Genomic DNA, 17,039 nt, shown 5'->3' on the forward strand with positions numbered 1-17,039 from the left:
TCTATGTGAGGTGTATAACTATACTGTGCTATAATATTAGAGGTCCTTCCTGTCTCCTAATGTTTGGGAAAGTCTACAGTGAGACATCTATGTGAGGTGTATAACTATACTGTGCTGTAATATTTGAGGTCCTTCCCATCTCCTAATGTTTGGGAAAGTCTACAGTGAGACATCTATGTGAGGTCTATAACTATATTGTGCTATATTATTAGAGGTCCTCCTCATCTCCTAATGTTTGGGAAAGTCTACAGTGAGACATCTATGTGAGGTGTATATGTATACTGTGCTGTAATATTAGAGATCCTCCTCATCTCCTAACGCTTGGGAAAATCTACAGTGAGACATCTATGTGAGGTGTATAACTATACTGTGTATTAGTGGCCCTCCTCATCTCCTAGTGTTTGGAAAAATCTGAAGTGAGACATCTATGTGAGCTGTATAACTATAATGTGCTATAGTATTAGAGGTCCTTCCCATCTCCTAATGTTTGGGAAAGTCTACAGTGAGACGTCTAGGTGAGGTACATAACTATACTAAGCTAAAGTATTAGAGGTCCTCCTCATCTCCTAATGTTTGGGAAAGTCTACAATGAGACATCTATGTGAGCTGTGTAACTATACTGTGCTATAGTATTAGAGGTCCTTCCCATCTCCTAATGTTTGGGAAAGTCTACAGTGAGACATCTATGTGAGGTGTACAACTATACTGTGCTGTAATATTAGAGGTCCTTCCCATCTCCTAATGTTTGGGAAAGTCTACAGTGAGACATCTATGTGAGGTGTATAACTATACTGTGCTATAATATTAGAGGTCCTCCTCATCTCCTAATGTTTGAGAAAATCTACACAGAGACATCTATGTGAGGTGTATAACTATACTGTGCTATAGTATTAGAGGTCCTTCTCATCTCCTAATGTTTGGGAAAGTCTACAGTGAGACATCTATGTGAGGTGTATAACTATACTGTGCTGTAATATTAGAGGTCCTTCCCATCTCCTAATGTTTGGGAAAGTCTACAGTGAGACATCTATGTGAGGTGTATAACTATACTGTGCTGTAATATTAGAGGTCATCCTGATCTCCTAATTTTTGGGAAAGTCTACAGTGAGACATCTATGTGAAGTGCATAATTATACTGTGCTATAGTACTAGAGGTCCTCCTCATCTCCTAATGTTTGGAAAAGTCTACAGTGAGACATCTATGTGAGGTGTATAACTATACTGTGCTATAGTATTAGAGGTCCTCCTCATCTCCTAATGTTTGGGAAAGTCTACAGTGAGACATCTATGTGTGCTGTATAACTATACTGTGCTATAGTATTAGAGGTCCTTCCCATCTCCTAATGTTTGGGAAAGTCTACAGTGAGACATCTATGTGAGGTGTATAACTATACTGTGCTATAATATTAGAGGTCCTTCCTGTCTCCTAATGTTTGGGAAAGTCTACAGTGAGACATCTATTTGAGGTGTATAACTATACTGTGCTGTAATATTTGAAGTCCTTCATATCTCCTAATATTTGGGAAAGTGTACAGTGAGACATCTATGTGAGGTGTATAACTATACTGTGCTATAATATTAGAGGTCCTTCCTGTCTCCTAATGTTTGGGAAAGTCTACAGTGAGACATCTATGTGAGATGTATAACTATACTGTGCTGTAATATTTGAGGTCCTTCCCATCTCCTAATGTTTGGGAAAGTCTACAGTGAGACATCTATGTGAGGTCTATAACTATATTGTGCTATAGTATTAGAGGTCCTCCTCATCTCCTAATGTTTGGAAAAGTCTACAGTGAGACATCTATGTGAGGTGTATATGTATACTGTGCTGTAATATTAGAGGTCTTCCTCATCCCCAAATGCTTGGGAAAATCTACAGTGAGACATCAATGTGAGGTGTATAACTATAATGTGTATTAGCGGTCCTCCTCATCTCCTAATGTTTCGAAAAGTCTGAAGTGAGACATCTATGTGAGCTGTATAACTATAATGTGCTATAGTATTAGAGGTCCTTCCCATCTCCTAATGTTTGGGAAAGTCTACAGTGAGACATCTAGGTGAGGTGCATAACTATACTAAGCTAAAGTATTACAGGGCCTCCTCATCTTCTAATGTTTGGGAAAGTCTACAATGAGACATCTATGTGAGCTGTGTAACTATACTGTGCTATAGTATTAGAGGTCCTTCCCATCTCCTAATGTTTGGGAAAGTCTACAGTGAGACATCTATGTGAGGTGTACAACTATACTGTGCTGTAATATTAGAGGTCCTTCCCATTTCGTAATGTTTGGGAAAGTCTACAGTGAGAAATCTATGTGAGGTGTATAACTATACTGTGCTATAGTATTAGTGGTCCTCCTCATCTCCTAATGTTTGGGAAAGTCTACACTGAGACATCTATGTGAGGTGTATAACTGTACTGTGCTATAGTATTAGAGGTCCTTCTCATCTCCTAATGTTTGGGAAAGTCTACACTGAGACATCTATGTGAGGTGTATAACTATACTGTGCTGTAATATTAGAGGTCATACCCATCTCCTAATGTTTGGAAAAGTCTACAGTGAGACATCTATGTGAGGTGTATAACTATATTGTGCTGTAATATTAGAGGTCATCCTGATCTCCTAATTTTAGGGAAAGTCTACAGTGAGACATCTATGTGAGGTGCATAATTATACTGTGCTATAGTACTAGAGGTCCTCCTCATCTCCTAATGTTTGGAAAAGTCTACAGTGAGACATCTATGTGAGGTGTATAACTATACTGTGCTATAGTATTAGAGGTCCTCCTCATCTCCTAATGTTTGGGAAAGTCTACAGTGAGACATCTATGTGTGCTGTATAACTATACTGTGCTATAGTATTAGAGGTCCTTCCCATCTCCTAATGTTTGGGAAAGTCTACAGTGAGACATCTATGTCAGGTGTATAACTATAGTGTGCTATAATATTAGAGGTCCTTCCTGTCTCCTAATGTTTGGGAAAGTCTACAGTGAGACATCTATGTGAGGTGTATAACTATACTGTGCTGTAATATTTGAGGTCCTTCCCATCTCCTAATGTTTGGGAAAGTCTACAGTGAGACATCTATGTGAGGTCTATAACTATATTGTGCTATAGTATTAGAGGTCCTCCTCACCTATAATGCTTGGGAAAGTCTACAGTGAGACATCTATGTGAGGTGTATAACTATACTGTGCTATAGTATTAGAGGTCCTCCTCATCTGAAAATGTTTGGCAAAGTCTACAGTGAGACATCTATGTGGGACATATAACTGTACTGTGCTATAGTATTAGAGGTCTTTCTCATCTCTTAATTTTTGGGAAAGTCTACAATGAGACATCTATGTGAAGTGCATAATTATACTGCACTATAGCACTAGAGGTCCTCCTCATCTCCTAATGTTTGGGAAAGTCTACAGTGAGACATCTATGTGAGGTGTATAACTATACTGTGCTATAGTATTAGAGGTCCTTCCCATCTCCTAATGTTTGGGAAAGTCTACAGTGAGACATCTATGTGAGGTGTATAATTATACTATGCTATAGTATTAGAGGTCCTCCTCATCTCCTAATGTTTGGGAAAGTCTACAGTGAGACATCTATGTGTGCTGTATAACTATACTGTGCTATAGTATTAGAGGTCCTTCCCATCTCCTAATGTTTGGGAAAGTCTACAGTGAGACATCTATGTCAGGTGTATAACTATAGTGTGCTATAATATTAGAGGTCCTTCCTGTCTCCTAATGTTTGGGAATGTCTACAGTGAGACATCTATGTGAGGTGTATAACTATACCGTGGTGTAATATTTGAGGTCCTTCCCATCTCCTAATGTTTGGGAAAGTCTACAGTGAGACATCTATGTGAGGTCTATAACTATATTGTGCTATAGTATTAGAGGTCCTCCTCATCTCCTAATGTTTGGGAAAGTCTACAGTGAGACATCTATGTGAGGTGTATAACTATACTGTGCTATAATATTAGAGGTCCTCCTCATCTCCTAATGTTTGAGAAAGTCTACAGTGAGACATCTATGTGAGACATATAACTGTACTGTGCTATAGTATTAGAGGTCTTTCTCATCTCCTAATGTTTGGGAAAGTCTACAGTGAGACATCTGTGTGAGGTGTATAACTATACTGTGTTATAATATTAGAGGTCCTCCTCATCTCCTTTTAGAAAGCTAGAGATAGGTTCACAGGTTCATAGGAGATTACTACATTAATAGCTCAAGAGCCTTTACAAGTCTAGCCAGTTTTACCCAGATTTTACCCAATCTTCTATCCCTAGGGGAATATAGCAAGGGTCAGCAAGCTGGTTTTGACTATTTTTACAGACTGTCATCTATAAGGGACATGGGCGCCACCCCAGCCATGAATTTGTTATTTCCCATCCATCTGTCCAAATTGTTCTTGAAGATTGTCAGGAAAGGGCTCTACTTCATGTGACTAGAAAGTCTGTAATATTAGAGGTCCTTCCCATCTCCTAATGTTTGGGAAAGTCTACAGTGAGACATCTATCTGAGGTTTATAACTGTACTGTGCTGTAATGTTAGAGGTCCTCCTCATCCCCATATGTTTGGGAAAGTCTGAAGTGAGACATCTATGTGTGCTGTATAACTATAATGTGCTATAGTATTAGAGGTCCTTCCCATCTCCAAATGTTTGGGAAAGTCTACAGTGAGACATCTAGGTGAGGTGCATAACTATACTATGCTATAGTATTAGAGGTCCTTCTCATCTCCTAATGTTTGGGAAAGTCCACAGTGAGACATCTGTGTGAGGTCTATAACTATATTGTGCTATAGTATTAGAGGTCCTCCTCATATCCAAATGTTTGGGAAAGTCTACAGTGAGACATCTATGTGAACTGTATAACTATACTGTGCTATAGTATTAGAGGTCTTTCACATCTCCTAATGTTTGGGAAAGTCTACAGTGAGACATCTATGTGAGGTGTATAACTATACTGTGCTGTAATATTAGAGGTCCTTCCCATCTCCTAATGTTTGGGAAAGTCTACAGTGAGAAATCTATGTGAGGTGTATAACTATACTGTGCTGTAATATTAGAGGTCCTCCTCATCTCCTAATGTTTGGGAAAGTCTACAGTGAGACATCTATGTGAGGTGTATAACTATACTATGCTGTAATATTAGAGGTCCTTCCCATCTCCTAATATTTGGGAAAGTCTACAGTGAGACATCTATGTGAGATCTATAACTATATTGTGCTATATTATTAGAGGTCCTCCTCATCTCCTAATGTTTGGGAAAGTCTACAGTGAGACATCTATGTGAGGTGTATAACTATACTGTATATTAGAGGTCCTCCTCATCTCCTAATGTTTGGAAAAGTCTGAAGTGAGACATCTATGTGAGCTGTATAACTATAATGTGCTATAGTATTAGAGGTCCTTCCCATCTACTAATGTTTGGGAAAGTCTACAGTGAGACATCTGTGTGAGGTCTATAACTATATTGTGCTATAGTTTTAGACGTCCTTCCCATCTCATAATCTTTGGGAAAGTCTACAGTGAGACATCTATGTGAGGTGTACAACTATACTGTGCTATAATATTAGAGGTCCTTCCCATCTCCTAATGTTTGGGAAAGTCTACAGTGAGAAATCTATGTGAGGTGTATAACTATACTGTGCTGTAATATTAGAGGTCCTCCTCATCTCCTAATGTTTGGGAAAGTCTACACTGAGACATCTATGTGAGGTGTATAACTGTACTGTGCTATAGTATTAGAGGTCCTTCCCATCTCCTAATGTTTGGGAAAGTCTACAGTGAGACATCTAGGTGAGGTATATAACTATACTGTGCTATAGTATTAGAGGTCCTCCTCATTGCCTAATGTTTGGGAAAATATACAGCGAGACATCTATGTGAGCTGTATAACTATAATGTGCTATAGTATTAGAGGTCCTTCCCATCTCCTAATGTTTGGGAAAGTCTACAGTGAGACATCTATGTGAGGTGTATAACTATATTGTGCTGTAATATTAGAGGTCATCCTGATCTCCTAATTTTTGGGAAAGTCTACAGTGAGACATCTATGTGAGGTGCATAATTTTACTATGGTATAGTACTAGAGGTCCTCCTCATCTCCTAATGTTTGGGAAAGTCTGAAGTGAGACATCTATGCAAGGTGTATAACTATACTGTGCTATAGTATTAGAGATCCTCCTCATCTCCTAATGTTTAGGAAAGTCTACAGTGAGACATCTATGTGTGCTGTATAACTATACTGTGCTATAGTATTAGAGGTCCTTCCCATCTCCTAATGTTTGGGAAAGTCTAGAGTGAGACATCTATGTGAGGTGTTAGAGGTCCTTCCTATCTCCTAATGTTTGGGAGAGTCTACAGTGAGACATCTATGTGAGGTCTATAACTATACCGTGCCATAATATTTGAGGTCCTTCCCATCTCCTAATGTTTGAGAAAATCTACACAGAGACATCTATGTGAGGTGTATAACTATACTGTGTATTAGAAGTCTTCCTCATCCCCTAATGTTTGCGAAAGTCTACAGCGAGACATCTATGTGAGGTGTATAACTGTACTGTGCTATAGTATTAGAGGTCCTCCTCATCTGAAAATGTTTGGCAAAGTCTACAGTGAGACATCTATGTGAGGCGTATAACTGTACTGTGCTATAGTATTAGAGGTCTTTCTCATCTCCTAATGTTTGGGAAAGTCTACAGTGAGACATCTGTGTGAGGTGTATAACTATACTGTGTTATAATATTAGAGGTCCTCCTCATCTCCTAATGTTTGGGAAAGTCTACAGTGAGACATCTATGTGAGGTGTATAACTATACTGTGCTATAATATTAGAGGTCCTCCTCATCTCCTTTTAGAAAGCTAGAGATAGGTTCACAGGTTCATAGGAGATTACTACATTAATAGCTCAAGAGCCTTTACAAGTCTAGCCAGTTTTACCCAGATTTTACCCAATCTTCTATCCCTAGGGGAATATAGCAAGGGTCAGCAAGCTGGTTTTGACTATTTTTACAGACTGTCATCTATAAGGGACATGGGCGCCACCCCAGCCATGAATTTGTTATTTCCCATCCATCTGTCCAAATTGTTCTTGAAGATTGTCAAGAATGGGCTCTACTTCATGTGACTAGAAAGTCTATTCCAGAGGTGGGATAATATCTGGGACACATATCTGTCTCTACAGCATGACCTATTTATATCAGAGTTCAGGTTTAGATCTTTGGAGCATGTGACCCTCGTGCATTTAGTTTTGTGAATATGCAACATTTCCATCAGGGCTGGGTTAGAGACTACCTTGTAGGTCAGACACAGATCACCCCTCAGTAATCAGTAGGAAACTGAATACAGTGATAGACCTATTAATCAGTCCACATGTGACCTGTTGATCATACCCTGTATTTTTTTTTGGTAAGAAACCTTTGAAATCAGTAGGAAACAGAATACAGCGATAGACCTATTAATCAGTCCACATGTGACCTGTTGATCATACCCTGTATTTTTTTTTGGTAAGAAACCTTTGAGGATTGTCCATCTGCTGCAGGTGTCTGGTGAGGTACATGCCAAAGGATGCATTGTACTTAATTATTGATCTGATGAGGGCTGAGTACAGTGGTACTATGACATCCTTAGATCTGGATGCCATGCCCTTACTTATAAACTGAGCCACATAGAAAGATATCTAGCTGAGTATCCAGATCTCTCACCACTTGGTCCACTCTTAGAGGGGTGCTATCAATGTTGTAAACTGCAGAGGTATTTGATTTCCCAAAGGGTGATATTTCTATTTAGTTTGAGGCCATGGCTTTGACAGCAATCATTAGTCTGCATCAGACCCTATACAGGATTATCAACAACCTTTGTTGAGTCTATGATTGCCCTCCGACATGCAGTCATTAGCAAACTTGGTCAGCCAAAGGCCATCTGCATTTGCCTTGACACCTGAGAAGTATTTTCCAAAGAGTTGAGGAGTCCAACATTGAGCTTTATGGTACTGCAATGGAGACTGTCCTCGTTAGGGATGTGGATTCCCCACTCTAACAGCATCTGTGTTATCCATGAAACATTTGGCTATCCATCTGTTGACAGAAAGGTTCATGCCCAATTTTGTGAGTTTATCTGTAATACCCAAATGGGGTATTGTGTTAAATGCATTGGACAGGTCAAATTAGGTGGTATGCACTCTTACCCTCATCCATGACCTTGGTGACCTTCTCAAAGAAGTCCAACAGATTAAGCAGGCAGGACCTGCCCTTAACAAAGCTAAACTGGGTTAGGTCTAGACTTCAGAGATTTCCTTTGTTGTTGTTAATCAGGTCCATGATTATACCTTCCATAGCTTTGCATATGAGGCTAGTCAGACTTATGGGTCATTAGTTTCCTGGTTCAGTTGATGGTCCCCCTTTGCGCAGAGGATTGACTGTTGTCCTCCACTCTGCTGGGACAAAGCCTGTCTGGAGAATGTGGTTAAATGAAGATCTGAGTGGGTCTGCTAGCTAAGTTTTCAAGCTGTTTAATAGGCACCCTGGGATGCCATCAGGGCCCATTAATGCCATGTTTCTAGATGTAGAAAGTGTAGTGATGAGCTACTCTTTTGTGATAACAGACAAATTAATAGTAGGGGGTATTTTATGAGAAGTCACAGGAGGTGACGGGAGTGAAATCTGAGCTGAATTAACTAGCCAGCAGGTTTGCTATTTCTTCTGGCTGAGTATAGTTAGTGCTATCTACAGCCAAATCAGCACATTGTTGTGTCTTTCCCTCAAAATTTCAGACATAACTAAAAAATGCTTTTTGGTTATCTTTTACTTGGGAGACTGTTTTAGTCTCATATTTAGCTTTTGAATACTTGTCTAGTTCTCTGATTTGCCTGATGAAACTAATGAGGGATTTTTTTCTCTGTTGTGCTCCCTCACACTTACTTCTAGGCAGGAGTTTCTTCATTCTGTTGAATAGTCTATTTACATCAAGGGTCCACCGCAGAGGGTTGTTTTCCTGTCTAAACCTGAGTTTAGTTCAGTCAGGTACTGATGTTTCTAAGCAGTTGTTTAAGTGGCTGTTCAGGGCATTTGTGTATACTTCTGCATATAGTCTGTGTTTTTGGAGTTAGGGAGCTTTAAAAATAACCATGCTATCATTTAACATGAGGCAGTCTGCCATGGAATAATTATCTAATGTTTTAAGATTTGATGGGAGTATTACTGTTACATTTATTTGAAAGGTGACTGATTCATGACCTGATCATACCAATGAAGAAATTATACTGGAGGGGGGGTGCAATGCTCCCCATGTTTGTGAGTACTATGTCAAGGATATTTGAGCCCCTAGTGAGCATTTGCATTTTCCAATAATCTTTGAGCCTGCATATTACTTGTCGTATATGTTTCCCAGTTTATGGATGGGTGGTTAAAATCACCCATAACGTGTGTTGGGCTGAGTGGTGAGTGATTCTAGTAACTTCAGGTATGCACAGTGCATTTCATGGTTCATGTTTGGGGACCTGTAACTAGCAATGACATGGCAGAGAATTTTGCCTATGGTCAGCTGGACATGGAGTAGCTCAAGTAAGTCATACCACTTGACCAATCTACAGGTGTGACTGCTTTTTATGTAAATGGAAACACCTCCTGCTTTCATTTTTTCTTTTTCAGCAGGTGGTCTGTATATGTGGTAGACATTGTAGCCTTGCACTGCTGGGGTGCTATCTGCAGCATTGAACCACATCTCTATAACTGCACAGATGGCAGGATTCTCCAGCATAAGGAGAGCTTCCAGTGAGTGCAGTTTCTTGTTATGGCTGCTAACGCTGAGCAGTAGTACTTTCAGCTTGGCATTAGAAGAATTTGTTACATTGGTAGGTCTTATGGTTTGGCACTGTCTAAAAAGGCACTATGAGGGTTGCTAATGCCTTGGGTAGTATTCAAAAGTCTAGTGATGACAGGTGCAGACCATCATTGGCAAAGTAGCATGGTCTGTTCGTTATGCTGACCAAGACAAATACTAGATACCCTCAGAATATCAGCAGTAGCTAAGCCAATTATTGAAGTCAATCATTTGCTGTTTGTATTTTGGTATAATTTTTAGTAAGGGTAGAGTGCTGCTCAATGTGAAGCCCATACCAGCCTGTGACACATATTCAGAGAGGTCCATCATGTCTCTCTTCATATAGTCCAGCGAGGTATGTCACAGGTCATTCACATCCACATGGACTATGACTGTGTTATACTTGTGGTTGAGTAACCTGAGTATCTACATTATCTGATGGCCACTGGCTCCTAACAGGCAACTGCCTGTAACCTTCTCTCTATCTAACCTATTGAGGGGGTGTTTATGTGTCTCACAATGAAGTCTCCTATGGACAAGATGTTTGAATGTGCAGTGTTTCACCTTAGGGGCTTGCTTATGGAGACACTGTGATGTGTATTTTTATGTCTAGTGGGTGATGTTGACTTGGTTTTGTTTGCTTATGGATGCTGAGGGCACATATGGGAGGCCTCAGAGGTTTTGGTAAGTTACCTGTGAGTACCTTCACATATGTGGGTTTATATGTTGAGACCTTATTTAGTGAGGGGAATGATAAGCATGGGCCAACAATTTGTCATTTGATCTGTCAGTATGTGAGAGTCATGGTCTCAGTTTTCACAGTGTAACTACATCTCTCACATTCTGTGTTTGTTATTTTTCAGGATTAATTGGTTGTCTGTATACATGAGACAATTGCTACATTGCCTCAGGATGCCCATGTCTACCAGGCTGACCACAGAGATAGCAGGAAAGTGGCTATCCATGGTTTCAGTTTTTTTCCTATGGATTTTTAAACAGGGATAAGAGTGGAGGGATTTAACTGGAATGGGCTAATACCATGCAGATTAAGAATGGGTGCTATACTCAGTGTGAACTGCAGCTATTCAACAAGGTGATGGTGTTTTGCGCACAACTCAAAGGCTCCTAGAGCAGCAGGTGGACTGGGGAAAGTTGCAGAGATAGTTATCCTACGGGAAATTTTAACTTGATCGTGATTGCATATATACAACGCATTGCTAAACACTATTGTGGAAGAGCAGCCTAGCTCAAACACTGGGCTTATATATAGAATCAGAAAAATAAGTTTTACAATAGCAAGGACTGTAGACTAATCAGAGAAACCGAATAAGCCTTCAGCTAGCAGCCCCCAACTCAAATAGGTTTACTACAACACACTTCTGCCATAAGTGTAGTCAAAAGCAATCTTAATGCAGAAATGCTAGTTTTAGAGCTCTAGTGCAGAGGAACTATACAATCTAGATACTAATGTCCTATAAAACTAGCAGACACAATGTAATTAAGTGCTACAGCAGCAGTGGAAACAGTTCAGCTTTGAAACTCTGCTAAAGTGTGAGAAATGTAACAATTAATACAGAATTATTATGAAACATAGTAAAAATAATCAGCAGAAATGCAAAATGACACTTATTTTTATTCTTTTAGCAGCAAATGCATTTACATGCAGGAGATTTAGTGTAAATCCCAGGTGAGGTAGCCAAGCCAGGAGCAGCTCTGAGGAATTATTATGAAGGGGGTGGTCAGGTTAGAAAGCACCCTGGAAACGATCATTCCATTTCATTAATGAACGTGAATGTGATATTCTGTCTGGCAACAGTCTTGGTTCTTGGATTGGAAAAGCTCATCTCAGCAATGGGTTTATTTTGTTCCACATGGAAGGTATTAAAGACAAGACTACAGAAAAGAATGGCGGTACTAGAGGAATTTATACGGGAGACATGAAAAGGTGAAATGTACATTACAGAGTCTGTTTTCTTTGAGGTCAAGAATCCTTGCAATACCTCTGCATGAGTGAGTAGGATTTTGGATGCAGATCCTTAAGGAGAATAACAACAGCCATACAGAATAGTATATTCATAAACTAGCAGAAAGTATTTTAAGAACAAAGCCAACTCATTTAATGGAAAAAAGGAGAAAGGAGATTTTTGCCTATAGGGATGACTGCAAGTAGGCTTATGTAGAATGGGCAAGGGGTTGGTGGAACTTACTGAAGAAAACTGGCAAAGGAACCAAGGTATTGGGAGCAAATAACTAGAGAAGGAAAGGTAACAGAATGGGATGAGGACAAGAACACATTTTGACTGCAGACTAGGGAATGCCATCCCTGCCTGGGATTGATATCACAGTATAAACAAAGAGAAAGGGATAGGGGAATCCTAAGTGAAATACCTGATGTAGTAGAGCTTTGTTGAGTCCAGAACAGATGGACAATAACCAGAGAATCAATCAGAAGAGGTTATAAAAATTGGGGAGACACACTGGGTAAACAATTTACAAGGGGAACAAAGAAAGGATGGTTTACCTTTATTTAGTCAAGAGTCCATTGTATGATGCACCAAACTGCAAAAGTACAACAGCAAGATTTGGGAATGTCGAATTCTATTGCTGTAAATTCAAATGAGCTAGTGCCAGTGTGCATTCACTCATTTAAAGTCGACATTCCGGGTGCAGATCGCACTATAGTGGGGATTGGGACATGTACCCTTTCCTTCACTGTAGTCCAATCTCGGAGTTAGTATATTAAAGTAGCAGGGATGGGGGTTGCCAGGGGACTTGCCCCCTGCATACCAATGTTTGGAGACATTAGGAAATGTCTTCTAAGGGTGAATGTTGTGATGCAGTTCAAAAATGGTCGAAGTGGATATTCCACTATACCATTTTGACATTCTAAGTCATACACATTCTGAAATTCTGTAAAATAAGTCACATAATAGAGCAATCACATATTAAGCTATCAACTAAATTAAGACAAACCGAAAGGACATATGTACGGCTCCCAAGTATGCAACAAAGTCCATTTCAGTGTGCACTCTAAAGTTCACTTTTGTTATAATCACAGTAACTGAAGGACTTCCATAACTTCTCATTATGGCTACCCATTGCTGACATCAAATTTTGTCAAAAAGGTAGCTGTTCCATATAAAACATGTACCCTATTTCTCTGTCTCTCTCTGCAGATGGGTGTTGTAATTTTGGAATGCATACACAACAGCAGTTCTTTCTTTCCACAGGTGAGTGAATAAACTCACATGGTATTAACACTCGTAGTTAGCAGTGGAAGAATAAAACATAGTATTGAATTGTATGTTTTGACTAAAATTTGTCCGTCTCAATAACTGGTGCAGTATTTAACTAACCCTGGAGACTCTGCTTTAGAGTTAAATGTGTTTTATTTAGAACTGTGATAGACAAACTCAAAATTAGTTAGAAAATAAACTCCTTAAGCTAATCAAAATATAGTTCCCTGTTCATAGGATGGGATGCTCTCTAAATAGATACTGCGAGAGTGTCATCCTTCACTCCCTCAGCATCATCTCAGGTAAGAATGATGTGATTGTGCCTTCCACTGTTAACATTTTTGACAGTGCCACTGTGTCATCATTGTCAGCCATTGATAATCTGCCAACATCAGACATGTTCTGATCTATTGTGCTGTATCCTCTTCTAGTACAGCCTGCAAATGCATACAGATAGCATACCCATGGCAATGGTGGAATACATTTGGGTCTCCTACCCATATGTGGTACACAGACTATTACATGCCAGTCATATCCACATTCTATGGGCCTTTACATACCTAGTGTTGCAAGTTACCAATTTTGCAATATTGATGTCCCTGATAAATGAATATGTGGGCGAATGAGTAAACCTTCTATGGGTGCAAGTCAGTGTCCTGCAGGAATGTTACATGCAACAATTCAACTTAGCATCCTCTACTGACTGTAAATTGTCAGCAACCCTGATGTAGCATCCAAGCCACAACCAGTTGTAAGGTTTCTTTCACTTTTCTCTCCCCATTTCTTTTTAATTTCTATAATACAATCTCTTGGCACTTTGCTGTTGTGCAATTGATAGTAGGGCACTGACCCTAGGTTCTGTGATAACTCATGGCATGTTCAGTTCATTTGTGCAGTTGCTGCCATTACCATGACTGCAGAGATTCATTGTGGTAGCATTGTCCCTGGCATGACAGGACCATGCTGGCACTTATGCAGACCTAATCTCCATCGGATTGTGCCATACTAACGTCATCTCTCTGTTTACCTCTTTGCTGTTGTATGTTTTTTTGAATGCCTCCTAATCTCTGTTTTTCTTTTCAAATGTTCTACACATAAAATCATTTGCAATATCAAGAGGTAAGTCATTTCGCAGATGTTTTTGCAGATTTTTTTGCAATTTGATTATTGAAATCTGATTACTAGGTAAGTGGGCATTTTGGTTGAACTTTATCAACCATGACCTAGGCACAAATGGAATGTTACTAGTAAACATATAAGATTAGATACAGGCAAACATATAAGATATGTGCAAAGTAATAGAAAATTGGAACAATTCAAAATGAAGTAAAAACTGTAGTTTCTACACATTTTATAAGTTCATAAGTTCATAGGTTGGTACTAGGCTCTTGGCCCTAGGGCCTATACAAGCCTAGCCATAACAATTCCCTGACTATTTCTTCCCACACTATTTACTTTCCTGGACCCCTGTCTAGCAGGGCGACTGACGTGATCCCCAGGGTGAATTTCCTTTCTCCCATCCAATCGTCAAGGTTCCTTTTGAAGAGGGCCAAAGAGGCACTCTGCTTGACATGTATGGGTAGTCTATTCCAGAGTCTGGGGAGTCTCTGGGTCAGGAACCTATCCCTCCAGCATGTTTTGTTTATTGTGATGACAAGGTTTAGATCCCTGGAGCGTGTGGCTCTGAGGGATTGGGATTTCTTTAAGTGTAGCATGTCCAACAGCTCTGGGTTTGACATGGCCTTGTATGTTAAGCAGAGATTGCCTTGGAGTAGACGATATGTGACAGAGTATAGCTGGAGTTTTTTAAGGCAGTCAGCATAGGGCATCTGCTTTAGGCTTGTGATTCTTTTAATGAGGTATTTCTACGGCGTTTCCAGTTGTTGCAGATGTCTTGAGAGGTACATACCAAATGGGGCATTGTATTCTATAATGGGTCTAATGAGGGATGAGTACAGTGGGACAATGACCTCCTTTTTTCTGGATGAAAAGCCCTTAGTGATGAGGTGTGCCACATAAAAGGATTTCCTGACTGTTGTGGCAATGTGGTTATTGAAGATGAGACCACTGCCCACCTGTGTTCCTAAGTCTCTTATCACACTTTCGGTGTTTAGTGTACTGCCACCTATGTGGTAATTCATGGGTACATGTTTTTTCCCAATGGGGATAACAATACATTTCTTGGCATTGAGCTTGAGACCATGGCTCTGGCACCAAGCATCTGTTTCTGTAAGGCCCTTTTGTAGAGTATCCACATCATTTGGGGATTCAATAATGGCTCCCAGTTTGCAGTCATCTGCAAACTTTGTTAGCCAGAGTCCCTTAGTGTTGGCCTGTACTTCAGAGAAGTAGATGCCAAACAAGAGAGGTCCCAGGACTGAACCCTGAGGTACTCCAGTTGTCTCTTGTCTGGAGCTGGATTTGGAGTCAGCTACTTTTACAGTGTGGGTTCTGTCAGTAAGCCAGTTGGCAACCCATCGACTGACGTAGGCATTAATGCCCAGCTTAGTACTTTAATATTTATCTACCTTCACAAATTCCAGAGTGGGGGATGGTGTCAAAGGACTTGGCGAGGTCCAGATAGGCTGTGTGGATTGCCTTACCCTCGTCTGCGGCTCTGGAGACTGATTCAAAGAAGTCAATCATGTTCAGGAGACAAGATCGGCCCTTCACGAACAATTAGCTTTGTGTTGAACAGCAAAAGTATACTTTGTCATGAAAGCAATTGCAGGTGCTTTCTTGTAGATGTCCTTTCAGCTTTTTGGTGAAACCCTTAAAAGTCTATTTATTTCTAATTTCTGTGGGAAGGTGATTCCCGGATGCTATTTACAGTACAGAAGTGCCATCTTTAGTACTTATGTTATTAGACTTTGTATATAGTAATAAGGCTACAGTAGGGAAATAGTGAAATTAGTCATGTAAACCTGATACTCGTACAGTGTAAACAATTTGTGGTGTCACATTGGTGCAGCCGATATCATTGCTGCATCACAGCTCTTAGTTCACTGGTTTGGCTCTTTGCTGTATAGCTCTATTTTCTGATTGGTGAACTGTAATCCTGCATATTGCCCATAGGTCAATGTGTAGTCTGTGCATGAGTGTGGGCATGCCGTTATACATGAATATGTTGCTCGGTCCTGGTTCTCAGCTGTGCATGTATTCTTTATAGGGGCAGGTTCCAGCTCCCCTGAGGCCCTGAATATGGTAAAGAAATATCATCAAGCAAAGCAACATTTAATGAATGTAAAATGCTGGCAGAATATATAGAAAGTTTCATTGTGTGATTTATTCTGTGATATAAATTGATAGAGAGAGACGGAGTTTACATAGTAGATGTATCTTGCCTTGATTTTTGTACAAGGAACAATAATTGATAATCCATATATACACATTTACCAACTCAGTATTAATCTGATTTATTTCTTTAATACCTTTCATTTGCAAATTGTGTTATGACTTGCAGACAATGCCAAATGAATTAAAAAATTTTAAAGCAATGTCTAGTATTTAGCACAGATGATTAAGACTATGGGGGCTGTTAGCACTCTGTCCTGCAGTCCAGGGTCTGATTCCCTCAACCTCCATTTGCCATGTGTATGACCCTGAGTAAGTCATTTATTCAGGCAGTGCTTTGAAAAATTGAGTTAGGCACCTCGATGATCTGGATTGCTTGGCTAATAACTATTTATGAACTTCTACTTTTTGTATTCTATAACAATCTTCAAAACAACACAGAATAATTACCTCCATCTGAAAAGTGTAGAGCAGTTTTAAACAATATCATCTGTTTCACTGTTCTGGTTTAATAGAAGCAATCTATGCTTTATTTCTATAAAAAATCAATGGTGCATTTTGAACTCAGTCTGTTCTTCCTCATGATTCTTACTAAACAAGTCTTAATATGCAAATCGTTTGGGTGTACATTATCTATGTTCTTCAGTTATTATCTGTCTTTCTTTTTATCAGTAGGTAAAGCT

Source organism: Protopterus annectens, chromosome 2.part1 (assembly GCF_019279795.1).
Source record: "Protopterus annectens isolate FY-2018-M chromosome 2.part1, PAN1.0, whole genome shotgun sequence".
NCBI classification, from domain to species: Eukaryota; Metazoa; Chordata; order Ceratodontiformes; family Protopteridae; genus Protopterus; species Protopterus annectens.